This window comes from Acinonyx jubatus, chromosome A1, assembly GCF_027475565.1.
Source record: "Acinonyx jubatus isolate Ajub_Pintada_27869175 chromosome A1, VMU_Ajub_asm_v1.0, whole genome shotgun sequence".
NCBI classification, from domain to species: domain Eukaryota; kingdom Metazoa; phylum Chordata; class Mammalia; order Carnivora; family Felidae; genus Acinonyx; species Acinonyx jubatus.
This window is the reverse complement of record NC_069380.1, coordinates 117,395,001-117,421,656: the sequence shown is the minus strand read 5'-3', so window position 1 is coordinate 117,421,656 and position 26,656 is coordinate 117,395,001. Positions and strand designations below refer to the sequence as shown.

The following is a 26,656-nucleotide window of genomic DNA, read 5'->3' as shown; positions in this document are numbered from 1 at the left end:
CTCATTCTCTCGTCTCAATCTGTTGTGATTGTCTGCAAGTGAGGTATCCTGGCGTGTGACCCCCTCCCAGGGACGCTTTACAGCTTCAGATCTCTATTTAAGTCCAGAAAATGGAGGTACCTGTATCAATTCATATACAGAAAGGAGAAGGAGAGGAATAGTTTAGGAAGGTCAAGTCAACACGGAAAATGTAGAGATTTTATTTCCTGCCTTCAAAGCCAGTGGAAGCGCTAAGGCAATTTGCCAAGCAGGGACTATTCTGGTTCTACGCACAAACCAGAAAGATTGGCTAACCCCTAAAACTCCCACCAATGGAGAGGATGAAGCCTACAATCAGGAGAGATAATAAGTAGAACAAATGATGCTCAGCTATAAAATACTACACCTGAAAGGTATCAGTCTAAAACCACTTTCCCAACAGTGAAGTTCAAGGAGAAAAACGTCTACATTATTCATCTCACTAGTGTTATACCAGGACTCTGGTTCCAAGGGCAAGGCTAGGTGACAGGAAGTTCATTCCCTAATTTCTCATGTGATGTGGGCCAAGGTGTTGGGCTCTTAGTTATAATACAAGAGATCTTTATGGATGTGATTTCTGTAGACTCAGTTTTCTTTCTCCTCTTTGAAGTTGGTCATGATTACTGAATCTGATGTTTTAGATTTTTCAATTTAAGAAAATTCTCAGCCATCATCTCTTCAAATGTTACGCCTTACCATTCTATTTAGTCTCATCCTCTGTACCTCCTACAGACTTATTTTAAATCTTCTCATTCTGTCTTCCATGTCTCTTCAAATATTCTTTTTTAAGTAGGCTCCACACCCACCGTGGAGCCCAATACAGGGCTTGAACTCATGACCCTGAGATGCAGACCTGAGATGAGGTCAAGAGTCGGATGCTTAACTGACTAAGGCACCCAGCCGCGCCTCTTCAAATATTTTCTATTTCATTATTTCTCTGGAATGCATTCTGGAATTTTTTAAAGGTCTATCTTCCTGTTTAGTAAGTCTCTCATCAGCTTTGTTTAGTCTGATATTTATTTAATCAAATGATTTTTAATTTTAATTATTTTTTACCTAAGTTCCATTTGCCTCTTCCAATGCTGCCTGTTCTTTTGCTTTTAACTCCTTCTATGTATTTTTAATTATTTTAAATACAGTTATTTTTATGTTTTCCATGGGATTTAAAATTTTTCTCTTAGTGTTTATTTATTTTTGGGAGAAAGAGAGAGGCAGAGTATGAACATGGGAAGGGCAGAGAGAGAGGTAGACAGAGACTCTGAAGCAGGCTACAGGCTCTGACCTGTCAGCACAGAGCCCGACATAGGGCTTGAATCCACAACCTGTGACATCATGAACTGAGCCGAAGTCAGACATTCAACTGACTGAGCCGCCCAGGTGCCCCTCTATGGGATTTTTAAATTACTGTTTTATTATTTGAAGTCCATGGGTTTTAATATTTCTGTACATTGTTTCCATGGTCTCTGGTTGATACTGGATTGTTTTCCTATGTATTTTTTTATTCTGAACTCATCTGCAGAGGAGCTATTTCTGGAAATCCTAGGTGCCACAGGTTGACTACATGTTCTTCAGCCAGGGTTCAAGCAGTATCAGTGAGTGGTAATGGTAGAATAAATTTAAATGTTTTTATAAATTTCCTTACAGATCCCGGGTCCCAGGCTGAGAAAGAAAAATAAATTCCTTGTTAGACTGTGTCCTGGAATGCCATTGGTCTTTACATGCAGTCCAGGTTTTCAATGAGAGTGAAGCCTGTATAGGATCTCTGATTAAGGCAGGGGTTTCAAAGCTAACTCTAACCCCTTCTACCCTCAAGTGTTCCCCAGGTCTCATCAACATTCCCACATGATTTTAAAACACAAGTTAATGGATAATGATGACTTTGAATTCCTCTACTCCTCGCCCATCTAAAATAGCCACAATGCCAGTAGGCCCTATTAATTAATTCTCTAGGGAAACACAACTTTTGCTTGATTGACTATTTACTATCAATGAGGACTCAGACTCTGTCAGAGTAGATTTCACTTTGAACTAAAACTGATAAGTTTGCAAATCTTTTTTTTTGGCAGAGATGTGAATAATTTCTGTTCAGCAGAAAAGACAATCTCAAAAGGGGGTTTTATTACCCTGTAGAACATTAACCAGTTTTGAATATAACTTAGTGATTATATTTTCACAGTTCTTTCTTTCATTGTCTATATAAATAAGTTTCTCCTTTTCTCTATTTTTTAGAATTTATTTATTTGTTTTTGTGAGAGAGAGAGAGAGCATGAACGAGCAGGGGAGGGGCAGAGAGAAGGAGACAAAGAATCCCAAACAAGCTCCATGTTGTCAGCACACAGCCCAAAGCAGGGCTCGACACGGGGCTCAATCTCAGGAACCATGAAATCATGACCTGAACCAAAATCAAGAGTCAGACACTTAACCTACTGAGTCATCCAGGTATCCCTCTCCTGTTCTCTTTTGAATCAGATTTATATTTTCTACTGGTAACCTCCTAATTCTTTGACATTCTATACTTTTACAAAGTCTTATCAAAAATGTTTTTAAAATAGATGTTAACATTAAGTCTATTTGTTGAGAGTAGCAGGTTTAAGGCAATGTGTTACATTCTTTATGTTATACTATTAAATCCAATTCCCACGAGAGAGGGGTTATTATTACAATTTGACAAATGAGGAAATTGAGGTTCAGAGAAATTGAGTAATTTGTCCGAGGTCATCTAGCTACAAAAGAACAGAGTCATGATTCAAATAGAATCCTCATGTTCTTTTCATAATATAATGAACTGAACAATCTTTTCCTATAACATCTACCCATTGGTATTAATACCCTGAGGAGTTTTCCCCTCCCATTTCTACACAAAATGGTCCAGCTAATGAAGATTAAACACATCCTAGCTTGTGATGGTAGGTAATTCAATGAATTGTCTCACAAAAGTCACCTAAACACCCTAGTGATGATTCCTATGAACTGGTTTTAAGTCAAACTTGAACTCACTACAAAGAGCAAAATAATTATGAAAAATACAGCAAACTTAAAAATAAAAAACCACCTTATGATATTAATAAAATCAGATTGGAAACTGTATGCTTAGAAGAAATAAACATTCAAAAAGAAACACAATAGATATGCTATCCAGTGAGAAGATCAAGCAAGCCTATGCAGTTTGAATCCTAACATCATAACTTATGGTCAAATATACAAGCACATTTCTAGGACAAAAGAGTTTAGAGTCAACTTATAGTGAGAATTTTAAGCTTTGAGTTCTAAATTACTCAGGTTAAAAAAAAAAAAAGACTGAGAAAAGGCTATGAAAGAATAGCTCTGCTGAACAGAGAAGTTAGGAACCCAAATCTGAACTCTAATTTTTTAAAAATTGGAATTCTACAAAAAACTATTTTCAACAATCTCCAGATTTTTATAATCAATTAAAAAATATGTCCCACTCAAAGTGTCAGCAAATAAAATATGTTGGAGATATCTGAATAAAAAAAAATTCTAGATGTTAACAGGCAACCTAGGGGCAATATTCAAGATAGTTCTGCAATGAGAGAATTCATCGAACTCTCAGTCGGGCTCATTTGCTTTAGTATAGTCACAGGAAATTTCTTCTACTGCTAGCCTTGCAGTCAGGTATACTTCTTAAGAAGGAGCTGGAATGAGCGTATTTATTAGAAGGCTACTTTGTGATTCTTATTTTAGCTAGGACCAGTAGTTCTCAGAGTGTGGCCCATGGACTCCTGGGAGGTTCCCAAGACATTTTCAGGGGTTCCACAGGACGTGGAAATAAGGTTCAGGGAAAGTGCTGCAGCCTTAGAATTAATCTAGGCAGTTGCCTCAAACTATATCAACAATGCATTCTTTACCACTCTAAACTAACAGGTTAAAAACAAAACAAACAAACAAAAAAGCAACCACCAGGTTTTGCTCAACGAATACCCTTGATAAAACAGTGAAAATTATTTTTATTAAATTTTGACCTTTTACCACACATTGTTTTAATACTGTAATTAAGGAGGAAATGTGCATAAAGTACTTTGCTGCATACCAAAGCTGACTTGAAGGGAAAGCAGTTGTGCAATCCTCTGAGTTGCAACTAAACCAACCTCTTTTTATTACAAAGCACCATTTTAACTTGAAAAAACAACTGAGAAACTATGGTTATTCAGACTTCAGTGCCTGGTAGACATTTTCTCAGAAATGAACCAAGCAAGGTGGTCACTTCTAGGAAAACAACAATATTTGTTACAATAATAAAATTCATTCTTTCAAGAAAACAAAAAAAAAGGACAATTTTTGACAACTTGGATTGGCCACCATGACCTTGGCAGCTTCCCAATACTTAATAACTATTTTTAATGAGATCAGTGATAATGTTAACACACGTGATTTTAAAAGTTTTTTATGATGCAATGTGTCCACATTGGAAGATTCGTATGATTCCCTGAACCAAAACTTTCCAAATGACCAATGTGCATTAAAAAATCATGCACGGGGGGCACCTGGGTGGCTCAGTCGGTTGAGCGTCCGACTTCAGCTCAGTTTATGATCTCACGGTTCGTGGGTTCGAGCCCTATGTCAGACTCTGTGAGCCTGGAGCCTGCTTCAGATTCTGTGTCTCCCTCTCTCTCTGCCCCTCCCCTGCTCACGCTCTGTCTCTCTCTCAAAAATAAGTAAACATTAAAAATTAAATTTAAAAAAATCAAGCATGGGTAAAAGAGCCAAAGTACAGTGTAGGCCAATAGGTTTCAATGCCATTTTGTGTGAAAAGTTCACTAACAGGATTTCTCCACATTGCAATATTTTTTTAAGAAATGATCACCTGTTGACTGTTGGTATATTAACAAAAAAGAATACTCAAAATTGTCTCAAAAGGTTACTAGAAATACTTCTTCCTTCTCCAACTGCATATATCTGTGTGGCCTGATTTTTTTCATATCCTTCAGTAACAAAATATACGACAATAGATTGAAAGAAGAAGACACTATTACCTAATTACCTTCTATTAACTCAAACATTAAAGAGATTTACAAAAATGTAAAATGTCATTTAATAAATCTGTAAAGAAATCTTTCATTTTTTTTTTATTTTAATTTCTCATTCTGTCAACATAGATATAATTCACACAAAGGCTGTTGGAGCACTTATGCCAAGACCACAAAGTTTTAGAAATGCTGAACTTACCAAGATGGTCCTTTGGATGAGGTTTCCCGTGGGGGTGATGAAAATGTTTAAAAATAGACTACAGAGCTGATGATTACATAACATGGTCAGTGTACTAAATGCCACTGAACTGTATGCTTTAAAATGTTTAATTTATGTTACATGAATTTTATCTTAATAAAAAAGAATGTTAAAAAGAAAAAAAAAGGAATACAGTCCTTGGGAATGACAAGTCAAGAGTTCAAGTGATTTGGCATTTTCTCCTTTCACATAATGAAGACCAAGCACCATGCACTCACCCACCATGTAATCACTTCAGTCTGAAATTACTAGAGGGGGGCATCTGGGTGGCTCAGTTGGTTAAGCGTCCGACTTCAGTTCAGGTCATGATCTCACGGTCTGTGGGTTTGAGCCCCGCATTGGGCTCTGTGCTGACAGCTCGGAGCCTGGAGCCTGGAGCCTGCTTTGGATTCTGCGTCTCCTTCTCTCTGCCCTTCCCCTGCTCATGCTCTCTCTCTCAAAACTAAATAAACATTAAAAAAAATTTTTTAAGTAAATAAATAAAATAAAATTACCTTAGGTTATTTCTGCTGGACATGAAATTTAAATATTCCAGGAGGCTCTTTCCTTGAAAAAAGTGAACCCGTGGGTTTTATAATCTCCCTGTCTCCTCAAACCGATCAACTTAACCAATACAATAGTTAATTACTTCTCTGCCTATCCTAAACACACAGTGTGCCCTATAGGTCACACTGTGTGATAAGTTGGGAAAACAAAAGAATGAGCAGAAATTGTAAGCGGTCACTGTTCTCACAGGGTTCACAGTTTGTGTAACGATGAACAGTACTAAGATAATGGCACAAATTTAAGAAACTATACAGTTGTGAAGAGTGCTTTAGAAAAGTGTATAATGTCAAATGCATGAAAAATAAGAGGCTCAGCTTAAATTGAAGGCCACATAAGGAGTCCCAAGCTTCACCTGGGAGCTCGTCAGAACTGTCAAAGCCAAGGCCCCTTTGGGAGCCTTCTTGAGAAGAATCTGCATTTTAACAAACTTGCAGGTGATTTCCTGTTTCAAAAGCACTCGCTGTTTTAAAAAAAAAACAAATAGTTGGGGCACCGGGGTGGCTCAGTCCATTAAGCTTCCGACTCTTCATTTCAGCTCAGGTTGTGATCTCACGGTGCCTGAGTTCGAGCTCCGTTGGGCCCTGCGCTGATGGTGCAGGGCCCACTTAGGATTCTCTCTCTCCCTCTCTCCGTCCCTCCACCACTCATGCACACACTCTCTCAAAATAAACAAATAAGCATTAAAAAAGAAAAAACATGCAGGGGTTAACTAGATGAAGGAGGAGTATTCTGTCAGAGGTAACCGACCAAGACCCTATGGCCAGAGAGAGGAGGGCGAGTTTGAAGAACTCAAAGAAAGCTACGGTGGCTGGAGGGGAGAGTGCGCAGACAGCACAGTAAAGGAGACGTTGGGGGCTGGCATATAATAAATGCAGTCATGAATAAACAGAGGGTTTAGAAGGGACTGTAGTCTCCTGAACTCTATCAAACACGCCTTTCTGGCACTAAACTGCTTTCAAAACAAACACAACAGTTGGATACTCATCCTTTTATAGTTGCTGAAAGGCAAATTCCTTTAATTCCTATGTAACAACCAAGTTCTTACAGCACAAGTGGTAACAGCTCTGGTTCCCCACAGTGAAACAACAGGGCAGCCTTGCAACACCTTAATGTGAGTGTGTCTAAGAAATCCTGTTAACATCTTGATGCTCTGGAGGGCGGGTGCTCATTACCAGGAAGGTCTGAATTCTAAAGAGGGAGGGGCCGCACTCTAGATCCTGCACAAATCTTTGAGTCCCCAGAGAGCAAATGTGGGTCACAATGCCACTGACCTTGGTGGCATTTATCTAGTGCTTGGGAAACTTCATGGAACGTAACCCAGCAAGCCTATAAAACCAGCAGACTTCAGGAGCAGACTGCAGGAGTTGCATCGAAAGAGATGACACAAATAAGTGAGAGACAGAGAGACAGACAGAGAAAAAGAAACAGGGGTGGCGGGGGAGGGGAGGGGCTCATGAGAGAGTGTGCACACACACATAAGCATGAGCCCAAGTGAGAGCGGGATCCCAAACTCTACTGTAGCTCCAGGCACGCATGGATGTCAGACCATGTGAAGAACGAGTGATGCCCAGCAAACCCCTCTGTATTAACTAAAACAAGTTCTTTGGTATCCAGACCCTCCCACCCCCCCCCCACCCCCCCAACGAGAGGGAAGAATGAAGACGTGCACTTAGGCTGAAGAGAATTTACACTGGCAGCATCTCAGCAGCAGCCTAACATGCTATGAAGGGCGGGAAGTATCTCAACACAAGGAAGCCTGGCTCAATCTCCAGGTAATAAACCCTAGAATAATGGCCAAGGTGAAAGGACCCTGGGGTTAGGATTTAGGGCTCTGTGGTTATTTCTTCCATTCTCCTCACTCCAGGGATCTAGGTGCACTGGCAAAAGTGGCCTGCATGATGAACAAAAAATACAGATGGAGGCCCAAATTCATTCCCCCCCCCAGCAGGCATTCTACATAAAACAGAGACAACGGGGCTTGTGTCACTTCAGCAGGGCCAGAGCGGACGGGCAGCTTTCTAGTGCTCTGAATGGCCATACCCAGCTTTACAATTCTTTTCCCCAGCTACTCTGGAGAGAAAAATATTCTCCCGAACTGCCTCATCTTTTATGGTCAGTAGAAGCCACATCAGCATCTACCATATGAAACTCTGTAAGACCAGCTCTGCATGTCAAAGACTGGGATGAAAACAAGAGTTTTGTCCTTTTTCTCTGTGAAAAGCACTGACGGGCAATCTATCAGCCTTGACAAGTGGAGAGTCTCCTTAGCGTGATGGAGACAAGTATAGCTAAAATTATTTAAATCTTACAAGAAAGCATTAATCATAACTTTAAAAAGTCAGAATCTCAACAACCAAAATGGTCTCCAAGGAGTTTGAATTTCAAGGTGTTCTTTTGCTTCCTTCCTTGTACCCACAGCTACTTACTTTAGGGCTGAGACTCCTCAGCTAACTTCTGACACTCCAACTCCACTAAAATGGATCAACGCTGGGTTAAGCTGAACAAATGCTCTGGAGCACTCTGCCTCTGCCACCACCAGCCTCAAAGTCTGGGGTGAGGAGAGCCTGAACAGGATCTGGTTTGCAGTACTGCCTGTCTGGTTAGGAAACTCAGACTGATTACTTCACTTAGAAATTATTCATTATATGCTATTAGACTAATGCCCCTGCAATACTTCTCCTAAGCTAATCTCCACCTTGGCCCCTTCCTCTGTGTACTCCAACTACACTCTTACCTTCACATATGCTGTAATCTGGGAGCCTCTTCCCTTGTGTCCTTTTTCTTTACTCAACTGACTCCTACCGATCATTTAGCTCTTAGCTCACCCCCCAACCCTCGATAAGGGACAGTCCCTGTACTCTGCTGCAGTTTGTAGCTACATGTGTAGAGGGGACTATCTGCTGAATGCCTCCTCTATTCGCTCCCACCAGAGGAAGCTCTGTAAAGCGCCTCCAGAGGGGCAGGCCGAGTGGGACCAATGACGAGGCAGACATCAAGGAGCTTGTCCTATAACAAAGAGGAAGAACAATCAGTGAATCAAGGGTGTCAGAGGCTGTGACCACATTATGCACAGTGCACAGGGTCGGAGTGAGGAACAGCAATTTCTGCCCGTGCAGCAGTTCAGAGAGAGACACAGGCTTAAGAAAGAGTCACTCCCAGAGCATCAGGCTTTTGGCATGGTGTGAAAAGGCAAGGCTGCAGGGGAGGCGGTGTCCAGATCAAGCATGCCTTAGTATGCCATGCCACGGAGGGCACACATCAGCTTCAAGTAGGGCAGTGAAAAGGGCAGGGCTCCCTTTAGTTCCAAACACACCTCCCTCCAGTTCTGTGGAAATTCAGGCCATAATCCTTCCCTTGCTCTCCTGCCAAATTTCCCATAAGCAATCCAGACAAATTTCCCATAAGCAATCCAGGCATTCTGCTCAAGGAAGCAAAAAAGGAGGAAAGAGCTGCTCCTTGCATTCCAAATTCATGTCTAGAGCCATCACAAATCAATCAGCACAGGGAGTGTGAATCCAGAGTCTACGGCTGGGCACAAGCAGCCCAATCAGCCTCATTCTCATTTTTTCTTTTTCTGTTTTAATGGAATATGATGAAAAAAACTTATCTTTTAAAGAATGCATCTAGATGGACTGGGCTGGTGGCATGATATCAAGGTCAACAACATGGATAGCTGGATCCTGCCTAGACACCATCATTAAAGTGGAGGAAAGAGCTAAAGGGTCTCATCTAGGAGAACATTGCTCTAAAATTAGGCTGTAACTTCATCATATAGAATGACTTAAGTTTCCCCTGCAAATGAATATCCAAGGGCTTCCTATAAGAGAGGGAAGTCCCAAGGAATAAGATAAAGATATACTGGATCTGAGTTAAGATGCAAAAGAAAAGAAAGGGCCAATTCTTCTCAATTCAAAGGATATATAGTGAGCACCTACAACATGACCAACAGACTAGATGCTAGGGACAGTCAGACAAATAAGTCTTGATCTCCTACCCCTCAAAGAACACAAGAGTGGAAAGGAGAGGAGAGAGGGAGACAAAGATACATTTTGCTGTAGCAAAACTGATTACTGGACCAGTTACTGGAATGGACACTTGAGATGAAAATGAAGTTGAACTTTAGATGTATTTATAAATGGTAAATGAGCTTCCTTATTATGAAGACGGCTATTGCTTGTGTTTTATATCACTAGTAACGTAGACCACATCTGGGAAACAATGCCATCTGTGACTAAGGTGGTATGGAGGGAAGAAAAAGGAAAAACAAACAAACAAAAAAACCCTCTAGATCTAGTTTCCCCAATGTGCATTAAGGATTGCCTTCCACTGAGGGATATACTCTGCAGAGATTCTTAGCAACTATAACTTATTGATATGGTCCAGGAAAATGTAAAGTCAACAGTGATGACCCTTTACCTTAAGGAATACAAACACATATTTAGCTATGAATAACCAGATAAAGGTAAGCAGCATGGTAGCAGAAGAATCATTAAATAGCAACCATGGGAAAAACTAAATTAACTTCCACTTTTACGATTTGAAAAGAATATTCTTTTCATGAAATCAAAACGGTAATATGCAAAATACAAGGAGAAGTTTGCTTACAATGAACTTGGTTCCCATTATCTTGGTTTCCGATGAATGCTTATGTGGGGGCAGAATGTAGCACAAAAAACAATAAGGCTCAGGACTCCTATAGGAACATGCCAACAAATCTTGACTTTGAAACATGGTAGCAGTATGACTCTGGTCAAGACAATGTGTGACCCTTTGTGTTTTTGTAGGGTTTTTTTTTTTTTTTAAGATTTTATTTTTAAGTAACCACTACACTCAATGTGGGGCTCGAACCCACAACCAGGAGATCAAGAATCGCAATGCTCCACCACTGATTGAGCTAGCCAGGCACCCCAGATAATGTCACTCTCTGAATCCTAATGTTCTCCTCTGTAAATTAATAAATCCCAACATCTACTTTTTGGGATTTCTGCAATGAGACTAGATATTATATATTGAAACCATCTGACACATACTTCAACAGATGCCAAGTGATTTTATTATTCTATTATTTATATTCATAAATTCTTCAATATAAATTCTTATTGCTCCTGACTTTTGAGTGGGGACAAGTAGTGAGGGGAACATTTCTCCCTGGCTGGGAACAATCAACACAGCTCCATATTCTTGTGACAGTCCAGAATTCATTCACCCTAAAGGAATTTCTCTGAACACCTCCAGGATGACATAATTACTGCCTTAGGGATTAGGGCAAATCTCAAGGATGAAGCAACTGGGTATTGCCACCAAGCTGAGAGCCAGCAACCAATACCAAACAGCAGTTATAAATAGCAAATGAAGACCCAAGAATGCAAAGCAGAAAAGTAAGTATAGCACCAAGTATTAAACATTCACAGCAATACACCCTGAACAAGTGTTAATGCAGTGTAAGCTGCCATTTTTGAGCCTTTCCTCCATGCCAGAAACAGTGGCATGCACTTTGCACGCATCAACTCACTTAATCTTCACAACAGGACTCTGAGGTAAATTCTCCCCATTTTATAGATGAAGACAGAGTCCCATATGTCAGATAATTACCTAAGGCCCCCCCAGGTGCAAGTGGAATTTGGCCTCTAATCTGTCTGACCCCAGGGCTTCCACTCCTAAATGATGTGCAATTTTCAAAAACATCAATGGAAAACCAATTACATAGTCGTTACCTTAAATAAACCAAGTAATTTATTCCCCAAACAGCAGGCTTAGATTTTCAGAGTTCAATTTTGGTTCATTGTATAAGGTGTGAGCCCTAACTAGGGCACGACCAGAGCCCTCTGTTTGGATTACAGGTTGCTCCTTCCAGTCTTCACTGCTAGATCCTTCTCTTCCCACCTCTAAATGCTGCAGTGCTCAGGACTCTGCCCTGGGACTACTCTACCCACAGACCTAGTCTCAGTGATCTGATCAGTTCCATGTTGATACATAGTAAAGAAAAAATCACCTATATGCTCAAAGCTCTCAAGAGAACTCTTGACATGTTCATGCTGACACCAACCCACCCCACCCCCACCAATACAATAGAACTAGACTTCCCTGTCTTTTCTATAGAAGGCCTAAACCTCAGGAGTCACCCCTCATTCCTCTCAGATGCCACATCCAGCCCATGACTTATCCCCACTGGCCCAATCTTCAAAGTACATCACAGATTTGACCACTTCCCCACTCCCACCACTACCATCCTCATTCAGGCCTCTAACGTCTTTAGTCTGGACTACTGCAATAGCCTTCAACCGGTCTCCTAGACTCCACTTTGATTCAGCTCATTCTCCAGGGATCAACAGAGCTCTCTGGGAGAAAAAAACAAAAACATATCATATCACCCACCCTTTCAGCAATATGATAGCTTCCCACTATGACCGGAGTGTAATTCAAACTTCTTCCCATGGCCCCCCAAACCCCACCTGGTCTAGCCCCTGCTTAGTTCTCCAAATCCAGCCTGTATACTGACCTCACTGTTCCTGGAATAAGCCAGGTGTGTTTCCATGCTCAGCAGGGTCCCTTCTCAGGGCGTCTATACCTACTACTCCCTCTGTCCGGAAAAGTCTTCCCCTAACTCTTCCCATGGCTTTACTCTTTCACTTCACGCAGGTAGTGACTCAAGTGGCATCTCCTGTGACCACCTCATCTAACAGCTCCTTATGCACTCCCATCATTGTAACTGCAAACCCTTCTCTGAGAGCACTTAAAACTCCCTGAAACTATTTTCACTGTAAGTTTAGTCTGCATTTTCATACCACATTTTTAAACAATCTGCTGCTATATTCATAGGACATTGACTAGTTGCTCAATGAATATTTGCAAATATCTGTCTCTCTCCTCAATTAAAATTTGAGTTCCAGGTGAGCAGGAACTTTACCTGTCTTGGTTGCTGCTGTATCACTATGCCTAGAATAGCACTGGTGTGTAACAGGCACCCGAATATTTGATTAAGGGAAGGATCCTATCAGTCTTACACAAATCAGGCCAACTTCTGTCTTACAGGTAACAAGGACAGATACTCCCTTACTGGAACTGCCATCTGAACTCCACTGGAGTAGTTCCAAGTGCCCCATTATCCAAAGCTAGGTCACACTCCTAGGGCTTCACAGCTCTTCCCATCCAAATGTCCTGAGGCTAGGTGACTGCTGACCTTGTCGTTCAAAAGGAGAGAAGAGAACGTGGGGCAATATGAGCCCAGGTTTTGGGTGCTGAGAGACTTCTGTATCTTACCTCCTACCTCTAGGCCCAGGCCATGAGAAGCTGACATTAAACAAGCTCATTTTCCCTAGACATGATGCACCACCGGGTCAGTTTCACAAACACTACACTAAGGCCACAGGGACATGAGTCCAAAGGCAAAGAAGGTCCTCCGTGCATCTTCTATTCCAAGGAGTCACCAAGACGATGTAAATACTTGCTCAGAGGCCTGAATGAGGCACTTATGTTTAAAAAAAAAAAAAAAAAACACAACCATTTAATCCAGTCTGGCAGTGGTAAGGGTTTGTTTGAGGCCCATAATACCAGGCTGGCTATACTCTGTCTGGCAGTCCCTACAGGTGTTTTTGGTTAAATGTGACAATCAAATTAGCTGCACACCACAGTTAACTCTGAAACAGCAAACAGCTTCCTGGGTGATCTCCTCATCTTCCTTTCTCCCATGCTAAGTGCAAAGACAGAAGAGCCTTAGCCTGGTAGCAAAGGCTCAAGTGAAGGCCTTATAGGCAAGCGGTAATAAAGAGAGAAGGGGAAAGGGGGTTTCTGCTGTAACAGGAAAGATGCTTACTTCACAGTAGAGCAGGATAAAAAAAAGTTTTTTCATAGGCTTACCCAACCTAACTTGTTTTGTTGTAACTATATAGATCCCTTGTGTTCTCCCCACCCACCTGCCTTTTACTCATCCCTAGCTGACTTTGCACTCATATGTGCCCAATTTTCTTAGTAGTCCTAACAGAAGCTATATTAAAGGAGGGGAAGGTCTTCTGCAGCACTGGTTTTGAGGAACCAAGGAAAAATTAAACCTGTGATAAGATCATATGATAATCCCAGGACCTTTTCCATGGCCAATATTATTCTTGCTCAGTTTAGCTGTACGTTACCTTTGGGGTCCAAATTTGCAGAGTATGGTAAGGAGATAATGTGCCTGAATGCAGGATTGGTTCCTTGAACCAACTGGTTCCTTTCACCAGCCAGCCACAAAGTATTTACGGAGCCCAGTGGGGGCAGAGGTCTGGAAGTTACTTCCCCAATTCCTCAGCAGATCAGATCCACCTGTTTCTATTTTGCCACAGTGGCGCACACAGCCAGCTTTCAATTAGTGTGTGTGTGTTGGGGGGTGGCAATTTTAAATTATCCATGCTAAACTGCAACAAACACATTCCTGAAAAGGTCTCTCTACACCGAAGTTCTGTATTTGAAACCCCCTTTTCCCACTGCCTGCTATGAAATTCCAGATGCAGCAGAGATAGCCAACTAAAGACAGACTAAACCCATCTCTATTCTCTAGTGACTGCCAGTCACTGCCCATACCTGAGGAAAACATGAGGAAGGACTCAGGTCTGCATGGTACCAAAAAGCCCAAAAGGGGAATTTGAACCCACCCAGGGCCCGGATGAGGGTCAGGCAACAGAGACCTGGGAGGTGACCATCTGTAACAAGCCTGAGAGCAAGCACCTCTTTAGCACTTCTTTAAATTCTCCTTCTTTAAATATAAAGAGGCGCTTACTCTCAGGATCTTAAAAGTCATTGCCGCCTTCAATTTTGCACCCCAGGTGTCCCTCTTGTCTCATCCCAGTTCGAGCCCTGCTCTTGACACATCATATTGGGGTCCCGGCTTACTTGACCTACAACTTAAACTTTTTGTTACTGAGTGACGATAATGTTATTGGCTGGGTATGCAGGAACCTAGTCTTGGTTAAGACTTTTTTTTTTCTCTTCATTAGCTTTCTTGCTTCCTTTCTTCAACTTCCTGTCCATTCACAGGAGGCAGGAAACAGAGTCATGCGTTGGTATACTTCAGTGGTGGTAAAACCTATGAAAGGGCAAGCTGAAACTAGTTGGCCTTTAGAGACTGGCAGCAAAGGTGAGAGGCAATCAGGTCCTTATGAATACGATTTGCAAACACTGTTGGGGAAAGAGAGATGTGCTCAGCCTGCACTCCAAAAGAGGAGACCAGGCATCAACAGCTACAGCCCCCTCCCCACTACTGAGAAGCCACAGAGCAGTGAGTATTCCTGGCCTTAGATCCCTCAGGGGGGTCCAGATGGCTATGCAGATCCCAAGTCCGGAAGACAGACTTTACATTTTGCTTCTAGACATTCCTCACACCAGTTAGCAACTTCAGATTCATCCTCAAAAGAGACCTGCACGAAAAAAGTCAGCGGAGCCTTTGCAGTCCATAAAAGGTGCTCCACAGCCACGGCAACCTGTTTAAGCCAGGAGCCCCTGGAGCCAAGTCAGGTACACCGAGGCCTTTGAGAGTTGGGCCTGCAGCTGCTGGGTCTCCAGGATGTGGGGCTATTTCATGGAAGATGAGGCACAGGTCAGGAGCCCTTAGGTTTTAGAATAAAGAGGACTTGCTGAGGCCCCCTTGGTGAGGAGAGAAACAAGTCGAGTTGCTGGGACGTGTCTATGTCAGATCTTCCTGGGTGGTGTAACACCAGCCGGCCCAGCACTCCACGAAGAGATTCACTCCTTTGGTTCTTTTTTCCTCCTTGGCATCCTAGGCCTGCATGCTACCACCTCCACTCTAATCTCCCTTAAGCCTAAATTCTGCATTTTAAATTTTTTACAGTTCAGGTTAGATGGTAATTTAGCGACTCCCACAAACATAATGCAGAGAACTTATGGCACTGCCTGAAACCCCAGAGGTGCCACGGGAAGGATTCTGTATCTTTATCAGTCTATGGCTCCAGATGAAAAGTATGTCAGGCATATACGCAGACTCAGTCATTATGGAGAATAATTTGGCCATGTCTATAAAAAGGAAAAAAGCTGTGTGCATCCCCCCAGTTCCACTGCCAGGTTCACACTATGCCAAAATTCACACGTTAACAAGAGTGTGTCTGCAAGGATGTTCAACGCAGCATTGTTTATAATGGCAAAAAATTAGCAACAACTAAATGTTTTCCAATAGGAGAAAGGGGATAAATAATATGTGGCGTTATTTACACAGCATTTAGAGGAATGAACTAGCATTTATCTCAAACAGATAAAACTGAGTGACAAACACAAGCTGAAAAATGAGAGTACACTCTGATGCCATTTATGGAAATTATAACACACACATACACACACAAATACTAGATGACTATATTTGGGCACACAGAGAAAAAATCAGTTTTAAACTATCAGAACATAGTTCAAAAGGATACATGCTAAAATTCATGTTAACTTTCCACTGGAGGGCAAAGGGAAGGAACTGGGGAGGGAGCCGAAAGAGGATTTCAGTGTTAATGTGAGAGCAAGAACAAATAGGCCAAATGCTGACTGTGATACAAGTATATACCCCTATGTGTGCATAACTATATGCACATGAAAAATTACAGCAAAACATGCAAATATATATCAAATACACGTTATATTCTAAATGATTTTTTATACATTTTGCTCTAATTCCTCCTCTACCTCCTCCCCCAGCCCCCCCCAGGAAAAGAAGAAAGAAAGAGGGAGAGGGGCCATGTTTTGGGAAATCAGCAAGATTCCTTCATATCGTCTTGGGGAATCCCAGACTTCGGTGTAGATGCAAACCACTTGGGCAATTATTAAAAAATAAAACTCCCTTGGGGTGCCTGGGTGGCTCGGTCAGTTGGGCATCTGACTTTGGCTCAGGTCATGATCTCAAGGTTTCTGAGTCTGAGCCCTGCATCAGGCTCTGTGCTAACAGCTGAGAGCCTGGAGCCTGCTTCAGATTCTACGCCTCCCTCTCTCTCTGCCCCTCCCCTGCTCACACTGTCTCTCTCAAAAATAAACAAACATTACAAAAAAATAAAAAAAAAAAAACTCCCTGCCCACCCCCCCACCAAGCCCCCAACATGATGATTCAGGAAAGCCTGAATGGGGTCAGTGATCTTTTTATACAAAAAATAAACATCCTTAGTACAGAAGAGTTAACTTTTTAAAAATGAACTAAGGAATATGTGAAAAAAAAAAAAAAACAAACCTAAAGCAAGTGAAAATTGCACTTTTAATGTAAAAGTCTATTCCCCCTCCCAAGTGCATAGCTAACAGTGATTGTTACAAGAAAATTTTAATTTCGATGATGATAAACTAAAGTCATTCTATACGATGTTTATTTACATAGCTCTATAAAATGTTGATCCCATAACAGAGCAATAATTTTTACGCACAATAGAGACGTTAAAGGCTCTCTTGTTAAGATTATGACAACTCTTATTCTAGTTAACAATGAACTTTAATGCAACAATTCTAGTGTTATAATTAAAACTCACCTATGTAGAACAATGCAGCTTTAAGCTATCAAAGCTTGGTTATCCACGACCTAAGGAAGACCTCGTTCCTCTCTTCCTGCCTTCCCCAGCATAGTCAGGGCACCCGCTGGGAGCACCCACAGTCCCAACTTCACACCTGGGCAGCAGCACACAGATGCTGTGGTTCACCTGTGGACATGTCCACATTCCTCTCTAGGCTGTTCCTCTTAATAGAAAAGGCATCGTGTTCACCTTTGATACCTGTGTCTAGCACAGGGTCTGGCACACTGCAGGCACTTGATAAGCATCTCTTGAATGAATTAGCACGTCTCAACAGGTCTTAGCTCAAAGACATCCAAGGAAGAGGAGTCTCTAGCACAGAGTTGGCAAACTGGTTCTCTAAAGAACCAGACGGTAAATATTTCAGGCTTTGAGAGCCACATGGTTTCTCCTGCAACTTCTCAACCAACCAGTGTAATTTGGAGACTGCCATAGATAATATGTAAATGATTAAGTGTGGCTCTGTTCCAATAAAACTTTATCAACACTGACATTTAAATTTCTTATAATTTTCATGTGTCATGAGCTATTCTTCTTATTTTCTTCCAACTATTTTAAAATGTAAATAACCATCATGAACTTACATAAGGCCATACAAAAATCAGCAGCAGGGTTTTCTAACCCCTGCGCTGGCACATCTGGGCAGAGAGATAGGTAGGAAAAGCTCTGGGTTCCACAGGCTGGAATAGATTGACTACAAGAGGAAAAGAGAGGAGTCCATGGTGGATGAGTGGACCCTCACAATACGTGAAAACAGGACCAAAAGACACAATACAGGAACAAAAAACAATGCAGTTTTTGTTGTTATTTTTCTTTTAAACTAGTTATACCGTAACAGTGAAATTCATATTCAATTAACTGATAGGTAAGGAATTGAGAAAAACAAAAATTGGTATATTTAAAAGTCATTAGTAATACTAGTTGGGGACAAAAACCCCAAAACCTTTTCAGGTTAAAGTTTTACCATCTCCAGCATTGCTGACATGCATTCTTTCTCTCTGCTGCCCACTTTCAGGTAGAAATGCAAATGAGCAGCGAAGCAGACAAAAGATTGGGAACAAAAGCAGACAAAAGGGATTCTATCTCAGAATACCCCAGGACTGACTGCCATGTCTTGTCCTAGCCAGTCCTGTGCATACAATCTTAGATATCTTTGATTTTAAAGGGCTCAGAGTCAAAAAGCTGCTCCATTCATTAAAAGTAATGGTAATTTTTAAAAATAGCACACATAATCATTTTACAAAATTTCAAAGATAAAGTAGCCAACGTTAGAAAACCCACGTATCTAGAGATAACAGTTAAGATATTTGTGGATAGCTCCTTCTAGACTCTTTTCCTTATTATTTAAAAAAAAAATTTGTAAATGTCTATTCATTTTTGAGACACAGAGAGAGACAGAGTGTGAACGAGGGAGGGGCAGAGAGAGAGAGAGGGAGACACAGAATTCAAAGCAGGCTCCAGGCTCTGAGCCATCAGTATACAGCCTGAGGCGGGGCTCGAACTCATGAATCGCGAGATCATGAACTGAGCGGAAGTCGGGGGCTTAACCGACTCAGCCACCCAGGCATCCCTAGACTGTTTGCCTTAACTGCACTGTGTATGTGTATGTCTGTGTATATGCGTGTTTTTTTGTTTTTTTTTTACAAGAAGAATTCCCCTATTTTGTGGACAAAGAAATCCAAGATTTGGTAAACTTGCTCAAGATTGTGCATAAAATGAGTCTGTAACAACACAGGAGTAGGACATCTTTTGGGGCCAATGCTCCCTCCTACCACCTCCTAACAGAAGTAACAGTTTGCATCTTGAATAGGTGCCGTGTGCATAACAGGATCTCAAGAAATTAATACATGCCGAAATAGATGCCAACAGTGCTGTCCCATGTCTTTTTCTCAGTCCAGCTCTGTCCTAGCTAGCTTCAGCAGAGATGCTAGCTGGGAAAGAGAGAGCATGAGTGGGGGAGAAGCAGAGAAAGAGGGAGAGAGAATCCCAAGCAGGCTCTGCACCATCAGCACAGAGCCCGATGTGAGGCTCCAACCCACAAACCATGAGATCGTGACCTGAGCCAAATCAAGAGTCGGATGCTTAACTGACTGAGCCACGCAGGTGCCTCAGAGATGCTCTTGATTATCAACAACACAAATATCATTGGTTTCAACACACTGCCAAATCCCAAAGAGCATATGGATACAGGGACAGCCTCCTTTAATAATAACTGGCATGTAACTTGGAATTTTTGTTACTGAAATGTGCTTCACTTTGGAATGTTTCCTTTTGGCTTTATTTTAAAATGAATCATTATTCTGGTCCTTTACAGATCTGTTCATCAGGGATTCACTTTTGGATTCCCCCCATGTCCAAAGGAGGAACATTAGAAGGACCAGTAAGTATCAAGACATTTGCCTAAGGTTTCCCTTCTTTTTCAAATGAGTAAGATCAGACTTAACCATGACTAAAACAATTTCTGATGGGCCTGTTCATGTCCAGAGTCACGGCACATTAATGACATGACAAGGAAAGGATAATCTACGGTCTTGCCAACATTCTCCGCCTCATTAAACATCTGGCTAGAGCCAGGTAGAACGATCTTGTGAAACATTCTAACTATTTTGGGAGGAAAACTTTCATCTGGGTGCCATGCTAAGCAGGTTAAGTGGCAGTTCTAGTGAGAAAGGAAGTCTAGTTCTTAAGCAAAATGTCAAGGTTATCTCTCAACAGAACAAGAAAACCTGATTAGCCAACTAGACGGAGAGACATGCTTGAAATGGAAAACTGCCACCTGCCTGGTGACTTAAGGACATGGGTTTAAATGGCTCAGGGCTGGGTGTTGCTGACCTGAGCCAGCGCCGGCACCTCCACTCCAGGTCAAGCTCCACTGGGGATGACCCTGGGTGCAGGGCACTTCTGAAGGCATGCTCTGAAAGGAGGCCCCAGGCTTTTATAAAGTACTAGCTCATGTAGAAGGAGAAACAAGCATTCTGGGGAACTGAGCTGAGGTATTAGGGAAATCAAAGAATGCTATGTTTGCTGTTTTTATCATTCTGATGGCCCCATCTTCTAAATAATGATGCATAACAGGGTTACCCAGGCACTTAGGAGATCTACCAGAGAATTAATATTTGTGCCAAGGCCTATACAAAAGGGAATGTGTAAGGCAAAAAATAGTGTCTCAGGAAACACAACGAATACCAGGTACTTTTACCCATCCAGCATCCTTTGAATAATGGCATCCAGTTTTCCTTGGATTACCCCTTTCTGATTATGTGTGGTTCCACCAAGAATGTCAGTTGAGAACCCCACTACTGCCTCACTAGAGAAGTGGGGGCATTACTCAAGAGAGGGTATTAGAACTCTCTTTAACTAGGAATGTAAAGCTGCATGGAATCCCAAGAGAGATTCCAGGTGGTCAGAGCTAGGACATTCCAAATGCAGTGCTCCAAAGGAGCTACCCGTGAGTTCCCTGGATATTTTCCACCTCTTATTTTACTTAGTAGTTAATAAATATTTATGAGTGCCTCCTACTATGTACAAAGCACTGTTCTAGATGCTGAGGATATAGCAGTACAGAAGCAGACCGAAGTCTCTGACATCAGGGGCTTACATTTCAGTGAGAAGAAAACAACAATAAACAAGTATATAGAGTATATGAAATAATGATAAGTGCTAAGGAAAAAATGACACAATGCTAGCAGAGAGGGAGCACAAGGGCTGGCAGTTACCATCTTAGAGCAAGGCCTCATTGAGGAGGAGAACGAGGAAGGTGAGATCAGGCCTAAAGATTCAAGGGCTGAGCCCTGGGGCACAGCAAACAGGACTAAAAAGGAGCAGCCAGAAGGGAAGAGGAAAAACAGGAGAGTGTGGTACCCTGGAAGCCAAGTGAGGAGAGCATTTCAAGGAAGAGGGAGTGAGAAACTGTGAAAAGCTTCAGAATGATCAGGGAAGGGAAGTCTGAAACGGATTTAGCAACACCAACATGACACTTTTCAGTGGAGGAGTGGGTGTAAAAAAGCCCATGTGGAGTAGGTTCAAGAGAGGATTTGGGAGCAGTAACACAGACAACTATTTGAGAGATTCTGCTGAGAAGAGCAGAAAGAAATGGGGCGGTATCTAGAAGGGGAGACAAGAGTGGGAAAGGTGGTGGTTGTTGTTTTTCATTTGTAAAGGATCACAAAAATTACAACACGTGCTGAAAGGAAAGACTCAACAGAGACTGAAAAGTTGATAATGTAGGAGAGAGAGGGGAAAACTGTTGGAGCCAAGTCCTTATGGACGCAGTCAGGAAGCAGTGCGGGGGGTGTGGGGGGGTGCCCTGGGTGGCTCAGTGGGGTGAACATCTGACTCTTGATTTCGGCTCAGGTCACGATCTCATGGTTAGTGAGTTCGATCCTGGAGTCAGGCTCCACACTCACAGCTGGGCGCCTGCTTGCGATTCTCTCTCCCTCTCTCTCTGCCCCTCCTCCACACCTATGCATACCAGAGCTCGCTCTCTCGCTCTCTCTCAAAATAAATAAACTTAAAAAAAAAAAAAAAAAAAAAGGAATCCACTCTAGTGCCCCAGGGCACCGGTTGCCTTTAGGTAAAAGCACAAGACTATTCCTCTAGCATACCTGGATGAAAGGTAGAAACAGGCACAGGTGTGGTAGCTTCTGGAAGTTCTCCTGATTTCTCAGTAAAATAGGTAGCAAGATCTGAGACAATCTTCTACAAGAGTGAAGGGCACAGGAACATGGAGTTGGAGAGTAGGATACCAGGCACCTCAGGGCCCATGAGGTTGCTTTCCCATGTCTGATGGTTCAACTCTACTTTCAGTTATGTGACTGACCCAGAATACTTGCATAAAATACTTCTTTTTTTATTAGCCACAGTTGACTTCTGCCGTTTACAACCAATGACCCAACATAGCAGCTCTTTCTTGAGGCCTAAGGTCATCACATTTTCTCACTTACACTCGGACTTTTATAAATTAGTGATCCTATTCTATCAAATTCTGTTATACTCCTAAACGCGTAGAACACAAGCTTGCAATATAGCAACAGGCCAAACAATTTGGGCTCCTCTACCATCAACTGCACAGAACCAAGAAGTAATGATTTACATTTATCCCACCAAATTGAAAACAATAAAGGAGTATACTAAACTAGTGCAAGAAAAACTTGTCTATACCTGTGAGAAAGCAGAAAAGATGGACACCAAAATTCAAACCACCTGACGATTTCTTCAAACCTTCTTTTTAAGCTGTAAGAGTGTCTACCAAGACAGAATGAGGATAAATACACGTACAACTTTCCTCAGAGTATAGATTAATACCTCAATACAGACTTCAGTAACTCAGAGGGAAATCTGTGTCTCAAGTGTACTACGGGGTAACCTGCAGGCACAGAGAACCGTTTTCACAGAGGATGGTAATGTTTAATCTGGGAATGGCATCTGAGAGGGCAGTGAAACTGAGTAAGAACGAAGGGAAGTCAGACTCTCCCACAAAGAGAAACATTTTGAAGATCACAAAGAGGAGTGGAAATTTCCAGACTGTGCAGACTAAGATGAGTCTTCGTGATATAACGTGTCATTCCCCTCCAGGAAATTAACAGTTATTAAACTGCAGCACAGACAGCTATTTCTGAGATGAAATCAGCCTTGCAACACTAAGAAGCAGCAGGGTGAAGGTGAGTAGTTGTTCACCTCCCATAGAAATCAACCCCACAGAGCTTCTTTCTAACAGGTGCACTGTTCTACAGGGCATTTGACTCATGAAGAGCACTGAATACTCACAGGCAAGTGTGAAGCCTGGTGTAAGGTATGACCTGAAAGCAGGAATTAACGGGCTCCTTCTCCCAGATGACCTTGTGAGGAAGGGTGAGACCGTGGTCAGCCCTTTGGGCCAGATGTGCACAAACCACCACCAAAACAAACCAAGGCAAAGATGAACACACACACACACACACACACACACACACACACACACACAATTCTCCCAAGTGGACAAGAGCTGCGTGTGCTGTGTTTTTAGCACCAAGCCCTAAGGGATCTGCTGGCCAATAATGGAACTATGAAGAAAGGACCATCCATTTCCTGGGTAAGAATGACTTGTTTTGGTTTAATTGCTTCAACAACTCCCCATCTTCCCTCACTTTAAAAGGCACAGCTCCATGATCCTCCTCCCCCCACCCCCCAATTCCTCAAACAGATTGTACAAGTTTATGGTTATAGTGGGTGTGCTATATGCCAGACACTCTTCTAAGAGCTTCATGTGGATTAATTCATTTAATCTTCATAACAACCCTAAGAAGGCAGGTGCTATTGCTGTCTCTAGGCTTCCCAGAAAGAAGAGTAAAATAGCTGAAGGCTTTTATAGTTTACCTCTATAAACTTTACTAGGCGGTTCTCAGGAGGAATGAACCAGAGAAGCCAGCCACTGGCTGGTCCAAGCCCCAGCACTTGCTCTGTCTCTTGGAACCATCTCACGAGTGGCTAAGGATTACTGTTTGGAATGCCCAGCTCCCTCCTCCCATTAGTCAAAGGTTTACCCTCGGGAGTTTTAAAAAAATATATCCCCCTGCTTCCAGGTTGTGCAGGTAGAGATGCCATTATGTGTCATGCCTCCTCGGGGTGGGAGGTAAGAGGCCGGAGGCACATGGATTGGGCATGAGGTGACAAGCCACCAAGCTCTAACTGCATGAAGCAGGGTGCAGCCTACACAACTGGTTACTGCACTGCTGGCTGAGGTACACACAGGAGAAGCCAAAAGGATCTGATGTGCTAATTTAAAAGTTCCTGACACTATTATTCAATCTCCATTTTCAGAGGAAACTGGGGCATAATGAAACAATTCACGTAAGGTTACAGAAGGGACAAGAGCAAGACCAGGTTGTCTGGGTCCAGAAATGGCCTCTTAGTCACTGTGCTCTCACTGATGAACGTCGACTGCCTCGTGGCAGCTGCCAGGTTTGAGCCACAACAGTTGTTTAGAACTGGTTAGGAAACCTGTCAGTGTAAGAAAATAAGTATTACAGATAACGCTTACCATTTGATGCAAAGAGGACACAACAAGAGAGGGCATCAGCGCCCCAAACAATGTGAGTCAGGCAATCACTGCTGCTCAGCCACAAAGAGAATTTAACGAAACCAATCCTGGGGCTAATGCAGAAGTCTGGGTCACCAGAGCAGAAATAAATGAAAGGGGGACTAAAAAGACAACACAAAAGATCAAGGGAACTAAGAGCTGATTTCTTGAAAAGATAAACCAAAGAGACAAACCTTTAGCTAGATGCATCGAGAAAAAAGGAAAGATGACTCAAGTTCAGAAATGCAAGAGACAAAAAAAAAGGAAAGGAAAAGGAAAAGACAGACAGCTGGCTCTGCTAAAAGTTGGCAAAGAAGAAACTAAGTCATGTTCTTGTTAGTTAACACTCTCACTTTTGTGATACCCCATAATAAATGGGAGCAGCCCCTAAGAAAGGGAAAAAAGATAGCATCCTTCTCTTTGCTCCTCCTGGAATTTGAGAGGGAGCTCCATGGCTGACTCTGGGTTCAGAAGAGGAAGAGGTACATCAAAGAACAGGAAAGTCATTGAAAAAATTAACCCAACAGAAGTGGAACAACTCAGTACGAACAGGAGACCCAAATCAAAGGCGCTCCAAGACGCCGTGCAGTAACAGCTTGAAGCCAAGCATTTCCCCTTGCAGAATGGGTGTTTCTTATGACGTGAAAGATTTAGTTCCTTGAATTCAGAAATGTCACTGTTTTGTTTTTTTTTTTTTTTTTTTCAGAGCAAAAATTTCAACTAAACTTGTGTCTTGCCTTGTCCTAACCCTAAAGCCTGGAAGGTCACGGAACAGAGACACCTTTGAGTTGAAAGTAAGTGAAGGTCTGGCAGCGAGGCTGAGTGAGGACAGAGCTCTGATTTTTTTCCTACGCTTCCATTAATTTAAAGTGCTAAGTTGCCTGTTTGCTTTCAAGTATGTGGTTGTCCTCTTTGCAGTGTCACTTTAAATGAACTTTCCTTACACTCTGCCAAAAATAGCTAGAGAAGGTCCTTTGAGAATCCCATTCTTAGTCTTAAAAAAAATACACTCCCCCCCTCCCCCAGCCCATACACATAAACAGGCCCAGAAGCACTTCTTTCCACTTCTTCCAGGGACCTCCAATTTATCAGAAATAATAAATATTTCAGGAGAAACACAGAGCTGGTCAGGGAAATAATTCTCCCAGCCCATTTCTGCTTGTTCATTTATTTATGTGATCGTCCAGTATCGAGCCTCCCTTTCAGGATTAGCAGATAGGCAGGCCAGGGACTGAAAATCCAAATGCCTACCCCATGGCCAGGCAGGTAGGGGGCACAAGGGACAACAGAGACAGCTAGGCCTTGGTGCACTGAAGAAGGCATGTCCAAGGCATTAGGGCATGGACTCTACCCACTTGTAGTCAACTGTGAGCAAAGAGATCTAAATTCTTTCAAGTAAAATCACCCCAGTTAAAAATGTTGGAAACCTGTCCAAATTTTATAAACAGCAACATGTGGAACCACAATACCAGACAGAACACATGTATGGGCTGCTCCGGCTGGAGGCCCTTGTTTGCCACCTCTAGGCAAGTAACAAAAGATAAAGGAAGACAGACTGCCTGTCCCTTGGGAGCTCACAACCTAATAGGAGTGAGAAGGCAGACACTTGGTAAACTTCCACAAGGTGCAATGTAATACACACTAGAAGGGAGAAATGAGCAAAGGCTATGGGAGTTGAGGAAAGTGAGAGGGCACTTGAGGCAGAACAGATTCTTGTAGTCAATGGCATTTGAGTTAGGGTTAAAGAATGAGGTAGACTTTGGCAGGCAGAGGCTAGGGAGGGACCATTCCACACAAAGGAAAATGAACTGAAAGAGGCAAAAAGAGGGAGCCGGGAAGAGAATGTTTGAGAAATGGTCAAGAGACCCTCCATGCCTCTACCCAACAAATACGCATGAATGTCTACGTGCACTATGCAGCAGGGATGCAGTGGTGACGAGGGACACAAGATGACGCCGCTGAGTGTGAAAGGGTCCGATGTGGACACGGCCTTGAAGGCCATACCCAGAGCGGTATCTTCAGAGCAATGGGAAAGCTTCCTTTGAAGATTTTTAAGCAAGGGAATCCCAAGTTGAGATCTGTAGAGTTCCAAGTTCCCCGGCTGCAGAGTGTGTATTCTGGGGATTGGAAGTGAGCCCGAGCAAGGTGCGAGGAGGTCTTTGCAAGCAGTCTCGGAAAGAGATGATGCCAGCTTGGACAGGGGGGTGGACAGATTTAAGAGACAGAAAGGGGTTAAAATCACCAGAACTAGCAGTGCAGGGTAGGATTCAGTGAG

At 42.5% G+C, this 26,656-nt stretch overlaps 1 protein-coding gene and 1 long non-coding RNA gene across 6 annotated transcripts in view; one reads left to right on the top strand and one right to left on the bottom strand.

The window, feature by feature from the left end:
- ARHGAP26 (Rho GTPase activating protein 26) overlaps window positions 1-26,656 on the bottom strand; it is a 421,808-nt gene that overhangs the window by 119,897 nt on the left and 275,255 nt on the right. The gene's annotated exons all lie outside the window — the stretch shown is intronic.
- Window positions 1-26,656, top strand: part of LOC113594642 (uncharacterized) — a 30,502-nt gene that overhangs the window by 2,865 nt on the left and 981 nt on the right. Inside the window, exon 2 of the long non-coding RNA XR_003415060.2 lies at window positions 19,639-19,704. This is a non-coding gene — a long non-coding RNA (uncharacterized LOC113594642). The remainder of the gene's footprint in view (window positions 1-19,638; window positions 19,705-26,656) is intronic.